A 13,464-nucleotide genomic window follows, 5' to 3' on the forward strand; every position below is an offset into this window, starting at 1 on the left:
AACTCTACTAATTTTTCCCCCTGTATTTTTAGAAAAAGGACCGTATCAAAGAGGTTATGCTTTTTGCGGGTGGCCCTACACAATTTTTTTTCTTTCTGTTTTGTAACCATTTCTTTACTTTTTCAAAAAGAAGATTGCATGGATCTCACTGATATGTGCAGGTTTCTGTCAAACTAGCTTATCAGAAGCTGGTCTATTTTTGGACGAGTTTTTGGTAAACTCACACCCTATTACATTGGGCGAGTTGTATGTTTTCCATTGGAAAACATCTGAATGCGTGTTTCGGCAAAGCGAGTTGCGGGAATGCAAGAATTGTGTACGTTTTCATGTTCTCGCACCCTATTACATGTGCAAGTTGAAAAAAGTGTGAATTTAGCGCTAAACTCGCACTTTTTTCAACTCAATACCATATTACTAAAACCATATACCATATAAGAATATGTATATTACAAGGAAGCGCATATATATAATCTATTTGATTAAAAATTGTAAATATTTTTTATTTAGTATTCAATTTTCTTAATAATGCATGACATAATAAAACCTTAAAACACACCAAATCTGCAGTGCAAAGAAGTCCAGAAACTGTGACTATTACCGTCCAGATAACCATATACCGCTGGAGCTCCAATAAGGATTTTCTTTAAGCACACAAAGTGCTATTTTTGTAACTCCCCGGTGAAAAGCTGGTTATTTTAAAGTGATATCCGTTGTTACTTTGTATCCACTAGCCAGAACAATATACTTTGTAGGAACTGCAAATGTTCACAATGTGCCTGCCGCACAGCAGCTAGTGTCCCCTTTCTCACCCCACCGCCAATGATTATTGCTCACCACAGCCGTACGTTGAAGCCTCAGTGCGGCTAGATCTTAAACGGTTAGTACCGAAGTTCTCCGGCGGGAGCGGCGGTAACAGCAGCGTCCACGAGGGAGGGGTGCACACTTTCAAAGTTGGTTTTAAATGATTCTTCCAAAGTGTTCTCTGGCATAGAGGGATTCTGGACAGCCTGCCGGTGTTTAAAATGGATCCTTAACGCGTTTCTCCGTGCTTCCAATCTCACGGTTTCATCAGAAGGTATTGAGGTGCATTAGATTGTCCGTATTTAAATACCAGGTACCCAATCAATGGAGAGCATTAATTAATTAAACTTTTACATCTGTGTTATCATCTCTCATTAGTTCACACATTAAAAACTATAATAAACTATAACATAAGGCAACAACCTACTTATATTCATTATACAAATACAGAGAACCATTTCGTTTATAGTATATATTCCGTATTATTCATTTATTTATTTGCACAAGAGACATAGGAGTTAATTTTCATTTTAAATCTTTTTAGATGATAACTATACTTTCTTATAGCTCAAAATAATGTGCAGCTGTGTGGCTCAAGAGGCTGAGGCCTCTACCTGCAACCAGGCAGACCCGGGTTCGAATCACCCTCAGAGAACAGGAAAAAAGATTTTCAATTTATTTCATATTCATTAGATATTTATTTTATATATTAATTATACTCTCTGAAGGATTAAAAATAAAAATAACATTTAAGAGCATGAGAGAGAGAGAGTGCTATATATATATACACACACAAAAAATGTGGGAAAGCTAAAATGAATATATGGTATGTGTATATATAGATCAAAATTATAAAGGGCTTATACTATAAATATCTGAGGGATTTATTAATCATATAAGACTATGTTATTGTATGATAAGCCTGATCCTCTTCCGAATAATATGTTTAGTGACAATTATGTTTATATAAAGATTTTTATATGTACAGGTTGAGTATCCCTTATCCAAAATGCTTGGGACCAGAGGAATTTTGGATAACGGATTTTTCCGTATTTTGGAATAATTGCATACCATAATGAGATATCATGGTGATGGGACCTAAATCTAAGCACAGGATGCATTTATGTTACAAATACACCTTATACACACAGCCAGAAGGTAATTTTAGCCAATATTTTTTATAACTTTGTGTATTAAACAAAGTGTGTGTACATTCACACAATTCATTAATGTTTCATATACACCTTTTGCACATAGCCTGAAGGTCATTTAATACAATATTTTTAATAACTTTGAGTATTAAACAAAGTTTGTGTACATTGAGCCATCAAAAAACAAAGGTTTCACTATCTCAGTCTCACTCAAAAAAAGTCCGTATTTCGGAATATTCCGTATTTCGGAATATTTGGATATGGGATACTCAACCTGTATTATTAAATGAAATTATTACATCTATATGAGATACGAAATACAATCATGTTAAGAAAGTGTGTATATATTCGAGATATTTCTTAGAATCAAGTTACGTCTGGTTTTGATAATTCTAGTAAGTATAATTAATATATAAAATAAATATCTAATGAATATGAAATAAATTGAAAATCTTTTTTCCTGTGCTCTGAGGGTGATTCGAACCCAGGTCTGCCTGGTTGCAGGTAGAGGCCTCAGCCTCTTGAGCCACACAGCTGCACATTATTTTGAGCTATAAGAAAGTATAGTTATCATCTAAAAAGATTTAAAATGAAAATTAACTCCTATGTCTCTTGTGCAAATAAATAAATGAATAATACGGAATATATACTATAAACGAAATGGTTCTCTGTATTTGTATAATGAATATAAGTAGGTTGCTGCCTTATGTTATAGTTTATTATAGTTTTTAATGTGTGAACTAATGAGAGATGATAACACAGGTTTAGAAGATCAACACACCTGTAAAAGTTTAATTAATTAATGCTCTCCATTGATTGGGTACCTGGTATTTAAATACGGACAATCTAATGCACCTCAATACCTTCTGATGAAACCGTGAGATTGGAAGCACGGAGAAACGCGTTAAGGATCCATTTTAAACACCGGCAGGCTGTCCAGAATCCCTCTATGCCAGAGAACACTTTGGAAGAATCATTTAAAACCAACTTTGAAAGTGTGCACCCTTCCCCCGTGGACGCTGCTGTTACCGCCGCTCCCACCGGAGAACTTCGGTACTAACCATTTAAGATCTAGCCGCACTGAGGCTTCAACGTACGGCTGTGGTGAGCAATAATCATTGGCGGTGGGGTGAGAAAGGGGACACTAGCTGCTGTGCGGCAGGCACATTGTGAACATTTGCAGTTCCTACAAAGTATATTGTTCTGGCTAGTGGATACAAAGTAACAACGGATATCACTTTAAAATAACCAGCTTTTCACCGGGGAGTTACAAAAATAGCACTTTGTGTGCTTAAAGAAAATCCTTATTGGAGCTCCAGCGGTATATGGTTATCTGGACGGTAATAGTCACAGTTTCTGGACTTCTTTGCACTGCAGATTTGGTGTGTTTTAAGGTTTTATTATGTCATGCATTATTAAGAAAATTGAATACTAAATAAAAAATATTTACAATTTTTAATCAAATAGATTATATATATGCGCTTCCTTGTAATATACATATTCTTATATGGTATATGGTTTTAGTGTTTAAGTTTGGAGTAAGGTAGAATACTCTATTGGGAGCTGCAAATATATTATTTAAAATTGGTACCCATCTAAGGAGTTAGTTTTAGTGCGCTTGATTGTTACACAGGTTTGACAGTTGAAACCATTAGTGGTTAGACAGTCAAAGCTGTGTGGTTTTGTTTCAATACCATATTACTTTTGGTCCTTGGTCTTGTATTATAGAATTTGAAATTCCACATATTAATACAATCAAGTACCTACAAGCACAGTACTAAGCAATTACAGTTCTATCTTTTGTTGTAAGCAATTGCAGAAATATAGATTGGCAAGTGACTTGAAGATGAAAATCTCTATATTAATTCTATCTAGAGTATGAGTGGGGAGGGGACCATCAGATGACAGCAAATACTTTTGAAATGTCAAACAGTCTTGGATCTGATGTTGAATAGATAACACAACTCCAAGCCAAATAATAGAATAGAAATCTTGGGGCCCGGTACAGTGACATCTCTGGGGCCCCCTCAGATTATACGGAATTTGCTGAGCTATATAAGAAACTGTTAATATATATATATATATATATACTATACACACATATTAATATGTATACCTCTCCTTCCTCTCCCACCCACACCACAGTCTGTGTTTCCCTCTCACCTTCCTCCCACACACCCCACAGTCTGTCCTTCCCCAATGACTCCATGCTGCATTCTCAGCTCCCCCACCCCATCCCAAATCCCTGTATCTCCTCACCAATCCACTCACCCAGTGGAAAGACTCACCTGTGCAGAAGAGGACGGATCAGGGCACAGGAATTCTAGCCAGCGAAGCTGCTGCCATGTCCCGTAACAGCTTGCAACAAAGCTGGACCTGGAAGAGCGGGCACAGACTCATGCCGCACAGTCACTGTGAGAGGCTCCTGTCACTCAGAGACTGCGCCCACACCGACTACAGATCAATGCCCTATTTGGACAAGACAGCTCACATCCCTGCTGGGCACTTAGTGGCATATCCTTGGGGCCCCTATGATCCTTGGGGTCCAGTACAGGTGTCCCCTTGTCGCTGGCCCTGTGTATATGTATTTACTGGTGCAATGGTTTCCCTGTTTATCTCACATAAAGCACTGCAGTGAAGCATTTCATACATCATTTGTAGAAGAAAGTACTGTGAATTTTATGTTCCTCCTGGGAATCTGATGTTGGCTCCCTGGCAGTGATTTCTATGTGTGTGTATATGTTTCACACATTCTCTGCGGACAGGCAGAGTGCCTCATTCTCTAGGGTCTCTTAGAGACCTAAACAAAAAGTAGTTGTTTCAGGATGGATGAAGCGCTGTATGATACAAGAGGGTGTTCGGGGAATATTACGTTCAAATTTATCCAGTACAGTTTGGAGTTCTTTCATAATGTTGGTTATGACACCAGATGTGGATTGTACATGACTGACAGCAAGGGACAAGGATTTCTATTTCAGTTTGCTTATACTTAAAAAATCCAAACCTAACTATGCTAATTGGTTGTTACTTTTGACCACAAGTAAATAAATATGCATAACTGAGTAAATAGTCCAGTTTACCTACAGAGACGGAGCAGATATTATATTGACTGAAAACAAATTCTCTATGTTTTTTTTTTGTATAACAATTTTTATTAATAATTGTACATTCCAAAGACGACATAAATAACATTTGAGTATTATGAAATAGATGATGATACATTGTATTGATCTAATACAAATATGGAGTTATGTTTAATAATAATGTCGTTACTAATATTCCTTGAACAAGAAATAAAGAAATGAAACACAACAAAATGCGTAATTTTTTTTTAATTTTTTTTTAGGAATCAAGGGAGGTAGGAAAGGGAGGGGGGCCAAGGTAGGGTATGAGTATGAACAGGGCTGACAATATAAAAGACATAAAGTAATTAAATGTATGCCTCTAAGTGACATTTCGCAAAAGTGACCAAGTGGTGTTTTCAAAAATCTTCAGAATTGATGAAGAAGTATCTAATGGTAAGTAATTTAGGTATGATTCCCATTTAGCATTAATTTTTCCACACCTTTTTCCATATGATAACAGGCAGTTCTCCTATCATAGTGTAAATAAATTAATAACTCACATTTTAGCAACTCTAAAGTGGGTGCTGTTTTTGATAACCATTGCCGAAGTAATAATAATTTGGCTAAGGTAGTAATTGTAGCTAATAACATAAGAATATTCTTCTGGGTCACGGGTAAAACCCAGGGAGTAAAATCAGCAAACAGGAAAGGTTTCCAAGAAAAAGGAAGGTTGTGGCCCACAAGCGTTTGAATAAAATTGTGTAATTTATACCAAAATCTTTTGATTTTAGAACACTGCCAAATGTTATAAATGAAGGTGGCAGAGGACATTGAACATTTTGCGCACCCCATAGATGTTGAATTGACAATATGACCCCATTGAGCTTCAGATAAATAAGCTTGGTTCAGAAATATGATGTGGATTTCCTGTAGTTTAGCTGATTTTACCCATTTTAATACGTGTTAGAAGTTGCTTAAAAATTAGCTCTGGGGAAGTAAAATATAAAATAAATTGTGTGACCATGTAGATCACCGTTTACACCACATCTTATCAATATCTGAAGGCAGCATTCAGAACTTAACTTGCAGAGCTAGATGAAATAGAGAGTTCAGTGGAGAAGGGTCTTTAATATGTAACAGAGAATCATAAATTTCCGGTTTGACTTTACTATGAATATAATGTCTAACCTGCAGATATATAAAAAAAATGAGAGTTAGGTAAGTCAAAAATGTATTTTAACTGCTGGACAGTATACAGCTTGCCTCCATGATTGAACACGCTCCTAATGGATGCTAACCCCTTCTGTTTTCAAGTGAGGTAGTAGGAGATGTCTAATGTTGGAGAAAAATCTGGGTTTCCCCATAAGGGAATAAATTTAGATATAAAATGGTCTGAATCAAATCGATTATGAATGGCAAGCCACGCCCTATAAGTATCTGCAAAAAGCAAGTTTTGTGAAACCCCTTTCGGTAGTCGAGGACATGGAAGGTGTAATAGAGCAACAGTCGAGAAACGGGCAAACAAGGCTTCTTCTATGGAGTTATTTGTGAATTGAGAGCATCCTAAACACCAGTCCGATATGTATCGAAAAGGCGGGAGCGCATGAATATGTAAAGATATCAGGCATTCCCAAACCTATGTTTTGCTTTGGTTGGAATAACTGATGGACTGCTATATGGGTTTTTTATTACGCCACGCAAATCGGCGGAAGGCCATCATACATTTACTTGAATGAGATTTGGTCAGGAACATTGGCAAAATTTGGAGTGGGTACGCCAACTTCGGGAGCAGGATACTTTTTATAGCAGCTATCCTACCCATGAGTGAGAGTGGCAGTGTCATCCATTGATGAGTTTTTTGTATAACTTTATCTATGACCAGCAGGAAATTTGCTTCATAAATCTTTGAGAGTGAGGATGTGATATGTATTCCTAAGTATTTTACGTTAAAGGCGAAAGATGGGAAATTAGCAAGTGGTAGACAGTGAGGAGTGAGATCTGCTCTAGATAATGTTAGAACTTCTGATTTTGAGGTATTAATTTTATAACCAGCAAAAGAGCTGAAAGACGATATTAAGTGCAATATTGCTGGAATTGACTCCAAAGGTTTGGAGATAAATAGTAATAAATCATCGGCGAAAAGAGAAATTTTTAGCTCTATAGGTCCGATATGAATGCCATAAAATTGTGGATGTGAACGAAGGGCCATAGCCAGGGGTTCTAGTGGCAGGGTGAAAAGGACCTTGAGAAAGACCCGAGGAGGGTCAGAACGCGTGGGTGCTCTCTGGACTGAACCCCTATATTTGGACTACGAGGTGTGTGGACTGATCCGGCGTGTGAAGGAGTCCTGAGAACGGGGAATCCCTGTGCTGCAGCCTTGTGATATACTCTGTTGTACTCATGCTTTTAGAACTGACGTGAGGCAGTTCTCACTAACAGACGGTAATCAGCCATTTTTACTGTCGTTGTCAAGGAGGCCAGTCCTAGTAGTGAATGTCTGCACCACTAATATGTGTTTTTTTGTGTGTTCTTAATTGTTTTTAAATGTGATGTTCTTATATGTAATGTGTGTGATGTATTAAATGAAATTTTTATATACAGTATCACACTATGTTTGCAAATGATCTCTTTCCCTGGTAAAACTCCTGGGATTCATCCTGAGAGTTTCTCCATATTAGGAGATACACGGCTTTTGGGAAATTCTGCTAACATGGAGTGAGGTGCTGGTTCAGTGGTATTCCACGTATCATTTTTTCTTGTATTGCATGTTAGGAGGTGGGGAAAGCCTCCTGTGATTTACTACACCACTAGCTGCCTATGCGCACTGTTTGGTACTTCATACTATCCATTTCAGTTAAAAATCCTGAGTCTTGCTGGAAAAAGTAAAGAAATTTGTGAAACAATTTTGAACACACAGGTGTCATCTCTTTCCTGGCCCGAGTAACTTCTGTCAAATAGTGCTGGAATACTAATAGGTGGTGTTGTTTCCAATCAATTCTGCCTTTCTTGCGGGCTGCCGCCCTGATGGCGGTTTTGTGAGCCAAATTTAGGCAGCGAAAAATGACTGTATGCGGCTTCCGGACATCACGAAAGAGACCCAGTCTGTCAGATAGCTCTGAGTTGAGATCTAAAAGCTGTAAAAAGTGTTTGCTGATAAAATCAGTGCGTTCAGGGCCTTTCAGGTGTTCCGGGAGCCCCACAATTCTGAGGTTGGTACGTATCAAGCGATTCTCCAAATCATCAACTTTATTTAGCAATTGGTTATTGATAGTCCGTAATTGATCTAGTTCCTGTTGCATATCAAACAAGGCTTGCTCATGCTCCTCTATTTTTGCCTGGTTTCCTACCACTTTGTATGTCTGTGGATTGTAATTGCTCCTTTAAATCTTTAATCGATGCAGAGAATTTGTCTGCTTGCGCTTCTATAATAGGGGTAACAGTGTCCTTTATAGCATGGACTATGTCTTCATAAGTAAGAGCCATGGTGGAGCTACTTGGGAGATCTTTGGATGAAATTGGGCAGTCAGGGTTTAATGTAGTTGACTGTCCAAGAGTGTCTTTCAGAGGTGCACTATCCCCTGATTTCCCTGATCGGGTACGGGAAACAGAAGCGGGAGTGTTGGATTTATTGTTTTTACTCATAACAACTAGATGGCAGTGGTGGAGCAATAGGAATAGTGGAAAGTACAAATTATTGTGTCAGTAGTAATAGGAGCATCTGGTGTGAATAGATTCCTGATAAATTCAGCCAGAAAAAAAGGAATATTTTGGTCTGTCACATAAAGCCAATGGTAGAAACAGGTTATTATGTGATAATATTGCAGTCCATGTGGAGATGGGGGTTACTCCTTAATTGAAGCTACAGCATATAAAATGGCATTGCCGTGCTCTTCGGTATGTAAAGTAGAATTGAGTGAAATAGCAGTGAGCACAATAACAAACCCAGAGAATTAGGTGGGAATTGTAAATATTAATGAACACTGTGCACTCTTCCAAGTTTGACATTATAAGGGTGTCTGACACTGATCTTTATAGCAGAACCTGCTGCAGCCTCCTGCAATAAAATCCCAATTCACACATTGCAAGGAATGGGATTAGTAAGTAAACAGTACCTGGAGCAGAAGATGTTCAGTGTAAATATGAGAAACGCCCCCTGTGTGAATCCAGTTGCAGAGGTGGTGTTGCAAAGATGTCACCACAGTTGTAGTGTTGTAGTGATTAATATTGCACTCCACGTTGTGGGGTGCAATCCAGGGTGGCGTCCCCATCTGCTTTACCAGGAATGAGGCCGCTTATGGGTGTCCAGAAAGCTGAGATCGGGTCCCCCTTCCCCGCCCCGAGGCACCTTTCCATCCCACCCCACCCCCGGTGGCAAGCCCGCACCTATGGCAGGAAGTCAGCGCAGCGAGCGGGTCCCAGGTATGGCGTCTAGGCCATGGATGCAGGTCCGTGGAGGAGAGCACCTGCGAGGTCGTACTTATCATCCGAGCGGGTCACTGCGTTCCCGGGGGCTGCTGATCATAGTGCTGGGCAGTCACAGTGGAGGAAGCTGCCACTGCAGGTGAGATATGCCGCCGTTGAGCCGGAGCTTGGCAGCCATGCGTCTGGTTCCAAGCCATGGCCAAATTCTCTATTTTTAAACTTTTTTTTTTTTACAGTTAAGCACTCCTTTATTTGGTATATATATATATATATATATATATATATAGAGAGAGAGAGAGAGAGAGAGAGAGGGAGAGGGAGAGGGAGAGGGAGAGGGAGAGAGAGAGAGAGAGAGAGAGAGAGAGAAGTTGGTATGTGGGTTTGCTGTAAATGGATGTCAGCAAAGTATTCTGATATGAGTGTTATTATCTTGTGAAAAAAATAACTGTTACATGATTTATTTGGGTCCTCTTCACCTGCAGTCCAAGTGATCAGAATATTATCAATCTACTATAGGTAGAGTAGGTTATGGCAGTGATTCCAAACTGGGTGCCTCAGGACACTTTCAAGGGTGCCCTGGGTTTGTGGTCCAGGACCAATTCAAATTATTTATGATCAATGTAACAGTCAAAACCAGTGCTTGTGGCTTCCAATCATAAAATATGTGGACAAACAGAAGTAAATCCTGTCCCTCACCACATAACCTAAGGATAACATAAATACAAATGATTCAATTTTATATTTTTTTTTCTGAATTTCTCCATAACAAACTTTTGCTCTAGGGGTGCCATGAATAAATTCTGATACTCTAGGGCGCCATGATTCAAAAAAGTTTGGCGACCACTGGATTTTGTGATGCAGGTTGATAAGTACTTCTCCTGAATTATAATCACACTGCTGTAACAGTTGAAGCAGTTTTCTCTCAGATACAGTAAGAGGCCCATTGTGGTGAAATATCTGCATTAGATTTGCCAGCTGACATGCACTTGCATGAAAGACTGTCTTAAGGCCCATACACATTAGATGATGTCGCTCTGTGAGCGACATCGTCTAACGTTTCCCCCTCCCGGGCCGGCCGGTCGGCGGCCGCCTGTACGCACTGAGCGATATGACCGCTCATATCGCTCAGTGACGTCACGCCCCCGCCAGCCCTGCATGAAGGTCGTGGACGACAGTCCACATCCTTCATGCATGCCCTACCGACAGCGACGATCGCTGCCGACCCGCAGGGCCGCGCATTGGTCGTCGCTGGCGGCATACACACTTAACGATATAATGAGCGACGTCGCTCAAGGAGGGGGAAAATGAGCGACGTCGCTCATTATATCGTTAAGTGTGTATGGACCTTTAGTTTTAGCTAGATGACACAATCAGTGAGCATCTTAATATAGTTATGGAAACACCAATATTGTTGTTCTCCTAAGTGGTCAAAGGTCACAACTCAGTCCAAAATCCTTAGTTCCACACCATATCCCGATTAGAACAGTATAAAGTATGTGTGGATAATACTCTGGCGCACATTTATTATTCAGTAGTGATCCATGCACATATCCCCACAATTGCACAGTACATTTACAAAAAATGTGTTTTGCACAATGCTAACAAAAAAACACAAATACGAGTGTAGATTGGAGGCTTTTCCAGAAATTGGTGTACGCATGTACTGTAGTTGGATCGAATTAGGTAGAGGCTCCAGGAACCCCACAGACCTGACAACTAATGTCACCAATCTCTAGACGAGGCTAATTTCCACCAAAGATAACTCCACTCAACAGCCATGTTTTGAGCTCATGCTGTTCCTCAAGGCAATGTGGGCATGAGCATGAGCTCGAAACACATTTGATACTGAGTGGAGTCATCTTTGGTGGAAAGGAGTCTTGTCCAGAGTTTGGTGACAGCATGTGTCGGGCCTGTGGGAGTGTAGATTAGAGGCTTTAATGGAAATTGGTGTATCAGATGCATGTTGTTGTTAAGTGGATCAAGGGTCCCAGAGCCTTGATCCACTTAACAACTACATGCACAGACCCGACACCTGCTGTTGCCAACCTCTGCATAATAGTAACTGATTAATATATGTGCAAGCGCCAGGGTCTTATCCACAAATACTTATACAATCAGTGAGAAATTCTATTTATTTGTAGATATGAGTATCCCAAAATATGTTGTTTAAAAACCTAATAAGGCATTGTGGTCCTTAAATTCACAGTCACAGTAGAAAATGTGAATAGAATAGTTTGTGCAGATGTGGGACAGTATCTTGTTTTATTTGACATATCAAAGGATTATATACCCTCTCACACAAGTATCCACAAAAAGTATTCTCTTAGCATTGGTCTAAGGCACATATTATTAAACATAATTTCTAGCCAATTCTCTGGAAATGGACGTGGGCAACAAAGGAGGCTGTGAGGCTGACCCACTATTGGAGTATCTCAGACATTCCGTTTTTTTTTTTATTTCTTTACACAGGTCATGACTGTGCTTATTCCCCGCCATCACGGCTTCATAGACCCCATTTCACATTCGCAGTATTGACTAAATATTTTTTTAACGCATTCTAGTAAATTTCACATTATTTTTGTGGGTCAGATAAGGCTATATATCCATTTTCTTTTCTACTCTTTTAATGGTTTTTCTAAACATTGTTACTTTCTATTTTCTTGCAGTCAGTGAGCCTGTTGAGGTTTCCCCATTGTCAGCAGTGATAGATTCAGTGTAACTTAGATCTGACAACAACTGACATGTTAGTCTCTGCTGCTAATGCTGGCTGCGCTGAATATATTAATGCTGACAGGCGGCAGAGAAATATATCCCCTGTAGGTTACTGGGCCTCCCTACAATGGAGAAATTCCCTGATGATATCACTATTGTGCAGCAGCAATGTTTCCTGTGCTCAGTGTGATGCTAAAGCTTTCCCATTGAGCTGAATATAGTTAACATTTTGAACACTATGCAATCGTATGGCCAGAAATTGTAAGTAGCTAGCCATGCCATTGTATTACTTTAGGATTATCTGTATAATCTTTCTGGTTAGAGTAAAAATCTAGTAATGACAATCAACCATTTGTTCCCAAAAGCCGGAAAATGGGCAAAAATGGGCGTTCGGATAAATTAGTCAAATGGATTTAACCAATTTGTCTGAACATCCAGTTTTGTCTTCTTTCCAGTGTTTTAGGAGCAATTGGTCAACTGTCATTTATTTCCATACATTACCAGATTTTTTCTCCAACCAGAAAGATTGGACAGATAATTGTCAACCCAGGTTGCTATGACATCAGTGTTCTGGGAAGGCAGCATTTGGTAGCAATTCTGAAATGCCAATTAAAGCTTGTCGTTGACACAAATGTACGATGGTGGTCAAAACTGAACTATGGGGGTAATTCTGAGTTGATCGCAGCAGGAACTTTGTTAGCAGTTGGGCAAAACCATGTGCACTGCAGGGGCGGCAGATATAACATGTGCAGAGAGAGTTAGATTTGGGTGTGGTGTGTTCAATCTGCAATCTAAATTGCAGTGAAAAAATAAAGCAGCCAGTATTTACCCCGCACAGAAACAAAATAACCCACCCAAATCTAACTCTCTCTGCACATGTTATAACTACCTCCCCTGCAGTGCACATGGTTTTGCCCAACTGCTAACAAAGTTCCTGCTGCGATCAACTCAGAATTACCCCCTATGGGCCTAATTCTGAGTTGATCAAAGCAGCAAGTTTGTTAGCAGTTGGGTAAAACCATGTGCACTGCAGGGGGGGCAGATAATATAACATGTGCAGAAAGAGTTAGATTTGGGTGGGGTGTATTCAAACTGAAATCTAAATTGCAGTGTAAAAAAAAAGCAGCCAGTATTTACCCTGCACAGAAACAAAATAACCCACCCAAATCTAACTCTCTCTGCAAATGTTATATCTGTCACACCTGCAGTGCACATGGTTTTGGCCAATTGCCAACAAACTTGCTGCTGCGATCAACTCAGAATTAGGCCCTATGTGCTTTTTATAAGTTGAATTTTGATACCAAAATGCATAA

General features: G+C 39.5%; 1 protein-coding gene across 2 annotated transcripts in view; it reads right to left on the bottom strand.

Moving 5' to 3' along the window:
• The window catches only part of SMOC2 (SPARC related modular calcium binding 2), a 701,933-nt gene that overhangs the window by 30,091 nt on the left and 658,378 nt on the right, over nucleotides 1-13,464 (bottom strand). The window lies entirely within an intron of this gene.

Source organism: Pseudophryne corroboree, chromosome 4 (genome assembly GCF_028390025.1).
Source record: "Pseudophryne corroboree isolate aPseCor3 chromosome 4, aPseCor3.hap2, whole genome shotgun sequence".
Classification (NCBI taxonomy): Eukaryota; Metazoa; Chordata; class Amphibia; order Anura; family Myobatrachidae; genus Pseudophryne; species Pseudophryne corroboree.